This window comes from Schistocerca nitens, chromosome 5 (genome assembly GCF_023898315.1).
Source record: "Schistocerca nitens isolate TAMUIC-IGC-003100 chromosome 5, iqSchNite1.1, whole genome shotgun sequence".
Lineage (NCBI taxonomy): Eukaryota > Metazoa > Arthropoda > Insecta > Orthoptera > Acrididae > Schistocerca > Schistocerca nitens.
This window is the reverse complement of record NC_064618.1, coordinates 424,601,211-424,609,479: the sequence shown is the minus strand read 5'-3', so window position 1 is coordinate 424,609,479 and position 8,269 is coordinate 424,601,211. Positions and strand designations below refer to the sequence as shown.

The 8,269-nt window shown below is 43.4% G+C and overlaps 1 pseudogene; it reads right to left on the bottom strand.

Moving 5' to 3' along the window:
* Positions 1-6,794: 6,794 nt before the first annotated feature.
* Positions 6,795-6,912, bottom strand: LOC126261317 (5S ribosomal RNA; annotated as a pseudogene).
* Between the last annotated feature and the right edge of the window lie 1,357 nt (positions 6,913-8,269).

Sequence of the window (8,269 nt, the reverse complement as noted above, 5' to 3'; positions counted from 1 at the left end):
GTAATTGTAATACCTAGGTATTCAGTTGAATTTACGGCTTTTATAATAGACTGATTTATCATGTAACCGAAGTTTAACTAGTTCCTTTTAGCACTCATGTGGATGACCTCACACTTTTCGTTATTCAGGGTCTAGTGTCACTTTTCACACCATTCACATATTTTTTCTAAATCGTTTTTCTGTTTGTTTTGATCTTCTGGTGACTTTATTAGTCGTTAATCGACAGAATCATCTGCAAACAACCGAAGACGGCTGCTCAGATTGTCTCCTAAATCGTTTATATAGATAAGGAACAGCAAAGGGCCTATAACCCTACCTTGGGGAACGACAGAAATCACTTCTGTTTTACTCGATGCCTTTCCGTCAGTTACTACGAACTGTGGCCTCTCTGAGACGAAATCACAAATCCACTCACGAAACTGAGACGATATTCCAAAAGCACGCAATTTCCATACGAGCCGCTTGTGTGTCACAGTGTCAAAAGCCTTCTGGAAATCCAGAAATACGGAATCGATCTGAAATACCTTGTCAATAGCACTCAACACTTCATGTGAATAAAGAGCTAGTTGTGTTTCACAGGAACGATGTTTTCTAAACCCATGTTTACTGTGTGTCAATAGACCGTTTTCTTCTAGGTAATCCATAATGTTCGAACACAATAAATGTTCTAATATCCTGCTACATATCGATGTTAACGATGTCATATTAATGTGAATAATATGTAAAACATGTGGGGAACGCGGCTAAACAGTTCAGCCGTTGTCGTAATGCGGAATTGGAGCGATTTAGCTGACGTCCATGAGGTGCATGATCTTCAGCTTTCAGGCCAAGAATGGAAGCAATTCCGAAGCGGTTTAGCTTGTAAACTGTTCACTTGCCGTCATGGTTAAATTATACCGTGCTTTAAAAATGGAGCTATCCACACCAGCATCGAGGCAGCTGGAGTATACTACGAGCAATAAATGACAGCGGTGAAAGACGGCTGCGGAACCGTTGGTTGTTTGGTTGGTTGATTTTGGGGAGGGGACCAAACAGCGAGGTCCTCGGTCCCACCGGATTAGGTAAAGAAGTCGGCCTTGTCCAAGTCAGCCGTGCCTCTTTCGGAGGAACCATCCCGACATTTACATTTGCCTAAAGCGATTTAGGGAAATCACGGAAAACCTAAATCAGAATGACCGGACGAGGGTTTGAACCATCGTCCTACCGAATGTGAGTCCAGTGTGTTAACCATGCGCCGCATCGCTCGGTTGCGGAGGTGTGTACGGGCGAATAGACGTCCACTGTTGAGCAACTGACCACCCAAATCAACCAAGGAGCTACCAAGAATGTGTCTTCAACTACCGTTCAGCCTCGTTCAGGCACTCATGCTGACTGCTCTTCAACGACGCCAGAGGCTGGAACTTTCAACCTAATACCGCAACTGGACTGGTAACCTTTCCGCATGAATCACCTTTTATACTCCATCGAACAGACGGCCTTTGGCGTGTACTGCGTGAAGAATCTTAAACCAAACAAGGGAGGAGCATCATGGCCCGGATAAGGTTTTCATGGAATCCGTTGGCGATCTCGTCTTCCTAGAAGGCACAATGAATCAACATAAGTAATGTCCGCCCCCGGTAGCTGAGTGGTCAGCGCGACAGACTGTCAAGGGCCCAGGTTCGATTCCCGGCTGGGTCGGAGATTTTCTCCGCTCAGGGACTGGGTGTTGCGTTGTCCTAATCATTATCATTTCATCCCCATCGACGCGCAAGTCGCTGAAGTGGGGTCAAATCGAAAGACTTGCACCAGGCGAGCGGTCTGCCCGACGGGAGGCCCTCGTCACACGACATTATTATTAACTCAAGTAATCATCTATTCTTGGAGACATCTACCGGCACGAGAGAGTAACGTGTCACACAGCAGCTCGCAGCCTGCGTGTGTGGTACGAAGGACACCAGGATACGATTACTGTACTCCCCTGGCCATCAACTAATCCACCCATTGAATTAAACTCAATAGAGAATCTGTCAGATCTACATCTACATCCATACCCCACAAGCCAACTGACAGTGTGTGGCGGAGTGCACTTTGAGTACCTCTATCGGTTCTTCCTTCTATTCCAGTCTCGTATTGTTCGTGGAAAGAAAGATTGTTGGTATGCCTCTGTGTGGGCTTTAATTTCTCTGATTTTATCCTCATGGTCTCTTCGCGAGATATACGTAGGAGGGAGCAATATACTGCTTGACTACTCGGTGAAGGTATGTTCTCGAAACTTCAAGAAAAGCCCGTACCGAGCTACTGAGCGTCTCACCTGCAGAGTCTTCGACTGGAGTTTATCTATCATCTCCGTAACGCTTTCGCGATTACTAAATGATCCTGTAACGAAGCGCGCTGCTCTCCATTGAATCTCCTCTATCTCTTCTATCAACCCCATCTGGCACGGATCTCACACTGGTGAGCAGTATTCAAGCACTGGGCGAACAAGTGTGCTGTAACCTACTTCCTTTGTTTTCGGACTGCATTTCCTTAGGATTCTTCCAGTGAATCTCAGTCTGGCATCCGCTTTACCGACGATCAACTTTATATGATAATTCCATTTTAAATCACTCCTAATGCCTACTCCTAGATAATTCATGGAATTAACTGCTTCCAGTTGCTGACCTGCGACATTGCAGCTAAATGATAAAGGATCTTTCTTTCTATGTATTCGCAGCACATTACACTTGTCTACATTGAGATTCAATTGCCATTCCCTGCACCATGTGTCAATTCGTTGCAGATCCTCCTGCATTTCAGTACAATATTCCATTGTTACAACCTCTCGATATACAACAGCGTCATCCGCAAAAAGCCTCAGTGAACTTCCGATGTTATCCACAAGGTCATTTATTTATATTGTGAATGGCAACGGTCCTACGACACTCCCCTGCGGCACACCTGAAATCACTCTTACTTCGGAAGACATGCTGTGTTCTGTTCTCTTCAATCGAATGACACAATTGGTCTGATAGTCCATATGTTCTTACTTTGTTCATTAAACGACTGTGGGGAACTGTATCGAACGCCTTGCTGAAGTCAACAAACACGGTACCTACCTGGGAACCCGTGTCTATGGCCCTCTGAGTCTCGTGGACGAATATCCACTATCGGGATATTCGCGCTGTGAATCTTCGAACCTAGCGAAGATGGCCGAGACATTGGAGTCGGTATGGATCCGCATGCCTTTAGGTACTTTCCAGAACCTACCTGATTCTCTTCCTCGATGTCTTGTGGTGCAAAAGGTGATTAATGTGACTGAACAGAGTACAATAGAGCTCCTCGTTACGACAGAAGTAAATTCCTGGAAGTGTATATCTGGGGTACAATATTGAGTGGAAGTGATATGTGAGCCATTGTGAATCTGGAGTAGAGAACATGAGTACATGAAGTCTAGTGGTATCGAATAATGTTAAAAATCGAGCTGAAAGATAAACTATAAATCTAAAAGTATTAAAAAGAATAACGGAGTAAAGATGTCTATATAAGACCTGAAAGGTATGGAGCGAGAAGCTGCGATTGGAAGTGCCAGGCAACCAAATAAACATCAGTCATATCAAAGCACTCTGTCTTCAGGCCACAAGTGGCCCATCGGGACCACCGACCACCGTGTCATCCTCAGCTAAGAATGCGGTTAGGAGGGGCGTGTGGTCAGCACACCGCTCTCCCAGTCGTTATGATGTTTCTCTTTGACCGGAGCCGCTACTATTCGGTCGAGTAGCTCCTCAATTGGCATCACGAGGCTGAGTGCACCCCGAAAAATGGCAACAGCGCATCTCGGCCCAGCTGGTCACCCATCCAAGTGCCGGCCACGCCCGACAGCGTTTAACTTCGGAGATCTGACAGGAACCGGTGTAGCCACTGTGGCAAGGCCGTTGCCTATATCAGTCATATCAATATCCAAAATTTTTATTTACTTAGGTCAGGGGTGCAACGATTTAATTAAACACCGAAATAACACAAATAAATGCAAGAAGTATGTAATAAAATAAGGTGTTGAATGATCCAGCCAGATCCTTTACAGTAAGGTGACAATGCCCCCAGCAAGAAGGCAGCGATAGACACCATTAGGGAAGGTATCGTCCGACAAATTTTCCGCCCAAGTTCACACAGCCATTAACCGTATAACAACATCAAGAAAGGCGCTCATTAGCTTACATATAACTAACGTGATAACCACAGTAATTTCTCATCTTATTTAAGCCTGAATGATCAAAAAATATGAATAACCAGAAACACTTGCAATATAAAGAATTGTCCATTGTGATAATTACAAAAATAAAAAGTAACAAGTGAGTTAAAACAAGTAAATAGAAGAATAAATTTTATCTACAGTTTAAATAGGGCATCTAGATGTTTGTAATGACCAAAGAACTTAAAAGCCGTGAAGAAATTTAAGCTAAACTCTGGACAATTGGCTAGCAAAAATCCCAAGAACTCATAATTTAAGCATCAACAAGAATCTTAAAGTCAATGCCAGTCACAAGAAATAGCAATACAGGGTAGAATAAATTAAGAGGAGTCTTTAGACATAAGAATAAATAATTTAACTAGTAAAGCCTTAAGCGTCAAACAAGGCGACAGAAATATCTATTTCTCAGATTTGCGCTGCGACACTAAGATGCAAAAAGGATTTGTAACGATCCTCACCTAAACTGGTGCGTGCAATGTCCAGATGTTGCGGACTGATTTTGTGAACAACGCTCACCAAATTCAAGTATTCCTAATATCGGCCAGGGTTAAATAAGGCAGGTTCTGCACACTTCCACAGGCAGTGCGCCCGACGACTGCTTCCGACCGATCATGCCACTTAGCCCGGAGCGTATTAGAGCTGGCAAGTCCCCAGCCAGCAAGCCCGTTTCCTCTTGTAGTTTTCAGCACCGCGACAGTACGCGCTCAGCCATGGTTGACTCTTCCATATCGCTGCAACGCGAGGTCAAGAACAGACTGAACCATCCGGGATGGAAAGCGCTTTCAAGCTTCACAGGTGGAGAGGGCGCTCCCTCTCGGGAGATGCTCCCGAACACGTTGCTGGGCCACTAGCATAGATAATTTCTAGACATATGCTATCGATATAAACCCCGACACAGCTCAAGATCATTACCAGAAGATGGCTCGTAGAACATCTATACGGGATCGAGGAATAACTGACCACCACTAGAAGTAGCGGTAAAGGGTGAATAACTTTAGGAACAGGCTGATTTGTTGGTTGTAATACGCAGAGGTGAAAAGATCAGCACATGATACGAAAAGATGGAGGGCAGCTTGGTACCATTGAAAAGACTGATGTAAAAAAAGAGCAGGCGAATTAGAGATAGCAGCTATGTTGGAAAGAAATCGCTCGTATTCCCTGGAAAATTCAGACCAGTTGACCATGGACAGATTATTTATTCATTATTTACATACCGCTTATCTAGTTTGACGAGATTACGGCGTTAAGGTCCTCTCTTGTACCTGACCAGGAACAACACATGCAGAAAATTACATTACATACATAATAATAATAATAATTTGCATTATTAATAAAAATAATATTTGGCAAACATAATAATAATAATAATAACGTCTGAGAAAGTAAAGAAATAATAATAATAATAATAGTAACACTAATAATGATTTCCACTATGAGATTAAACAACCAACCGGTTGCACATAAACGTTAGATTCACTGACCTATGTTTCGTGTCTTCATCAGAATTAACGGCTGCTGAATCGTAAAATTACATTGGTAAAAATCAGTAGTCAGAATTTTCAGCAGATATACTCAGTCGTCTGATGTTGGATTGTTTTGGTGGAAGAGACCAAACAGCGGGTTTATCGGTGTCATCGGATTAGGGAAGGATGGGGAAGAAAGTCGGCTGTGCCCTTTCAAAGGGAGCATCCCGGCATTTGCCTCAAGCGATTTAGGGAAATCACAGGAAATCTAAATCAGAAAGGCCGGACGCGGGATTGAACCGTCGTCCTCCCGAATGATAGTCCAGTGTGCTAACCACTGCACCATCTCACTCGGTCGATTTTATGTCATTCCCAGCTGGGTAACCTTGACAAAAGCTACCAGTCCAAATTCTGACTGTTGCTTTTTAGCAATGTAATTTTACGACATAGTAACTGTTCATTCTGATAAAGAGATCGCTAATAGGTGCCGAAACCTATGCCAGTGTACGTACTTAACGTTTATGTGCAACAGATTGGCCGTTTAATGTTATATTGAAATTAATATATGGTCACTGAATAACAGGCATGTTAAAAACCTAATAATAATCATAAAATAATGGGGCAATCCAAAAATGGTTCAAATGGCTCTGAGCACTATGGGACTTAACATCTATGGTCATCAGTCCCCTAGAACTTAGAACTACTTAAGCCTAACTAACCTAAGGACATCACACAACACCCAGCCATCACGAGGCAGAGAAAATCCCTGACCCCGCCGGGAATCGAACCCGGGAACCCGGGCGTGTGAAGCGAGAACGCTACCCCACGACCACGAGTTACGGGCAATGGGGGAATTAAGAATCATATTAATTAGTTATTATGTAACAAGCACTATAACTGTTAGTGTGTAATAATAATAGGATAGCAGTCCGTCTGCAGGCCACGAGTGGCCTACCGGGACCATCCGATCGCCGTGTCATCCTCGGTAGAGGATGCTGATAGGAGAGGCGTGGGGTCAGCACACCGCTCTCCATGTCGTAAGATGGTATTCTTGACCGAAGCCGCTACTATTCAATCGGGTAGCTCCTCAATTGGCATCAAGAGGCCGAGTGCACCCCGAAAAATGGCAACAGCGCATGGCGGCCTGGATTGTCACCCATCCAAGTTCCGACCACGCCCAACAGCGCTTAACTTCGGTGATCTCACGGGAACCGGTGTATCCACTGCGGCAAGGCCGTTGCCTGTAATAGTAATAGTAACACTGATAATAGCAATAAAATGACGCAGACATTAAGAATGAAACTGATTAGTGTAGTACTTTTGAAATCTTGTTTGGTGTTAGAAGAAGCAGAAGGAATACTGGAAGAGGAGGGGATTGAAATGAAAGCCACAGTGGCTGCTAGGGAAGAAGAGAATTTTAATAGAGATCTCTGTAGACAGAGAGAGTAAAACGTGGTGGATAAGGGAAAGCTGGTGAGAAGAGATGGACACTGTGATAGAAGGTGGGTCATTAGCAGCCTTTTGAAGTTTGAAGGGAATATAATTTCTCTGATCTTTTGACGAAAATTGTTCCAAAGACGAATTTAGGGAACATAGCAGTGTAGTGCAGTAGTACAGAAAGGATTTTAAAACTTCCTGGCAGATTCTAGAAATGATTTTAGTTTGCTGAGAATGATTACCTCTGTTGTGTTGTTTAGATAGTTGAAGATAAGTAGGAAGGAGTGCAAGGACTGAGAAGACGGTAGAGTAAACCCAGAGTATGACAATCCCTATACTTCTACCCGCATAGGAGTGATGATTGTTCATAAAACACATGGAAAACTACAAATCCAAGATGATACAAGCACTGAGTTTTCCAAGTGCTTCCAGGTGTTCTGTCGACTTTTTATTTCAGTTTTAAGCACAGTATATCGATAATCGACAAAGCTGCCCTCTTCAGGTGCTGCAAGTTTTCCTGTTACGTCTTTTTTTTTTTTTTTTTTTTTTTTTTTTTTTTTTTTTTCCCTCACTCGTTGACTGGACTCACAGACTGTGAACTGGGTTCACTGACGTGTTTATTTCGATAGACTCATTAATTATATCCTCCCAGAAACTACGATACTGGTCTTTTTGTATTTCATTTAGAGGCAGAGCTCGGTTACAGTTGATTTTCGCGGCTGTTTGAGTCGAATGTGTCGCTGATGTTCCTTGTAACTCTCCTTGACTGTTTCGATAGATTACCGCACGTAAGGTACGTCACATTAGCATACATTGCGGTACGCATTTGGCATCGAGGACCAAAACTGTGTCCAGCATTCCAAAGAGTACTTGTAATGCTAGTCGAAGAGCGCGAAATACACTGGAGACCATGTTTCCGTAGGAACTGACCGATCTTTCCGGATAATAATAAACGATTTTTGGCTTCAATTCCTCTGTCTCAGTCTCAACCCCTTTCTTGGTTTTGACTGAAAAACCAGTACAGTTTGACTATCTGAGTATTACTTCCTATGTAATACTATTTTCCATCGAGGCTCTGCTGCTCTGAAAGTGTTCGAACTCTTTGGACCAGTAGCAACTAGACTAAAGGAAAGCTGCCACTGGGAAAAAGCAACTACTGATG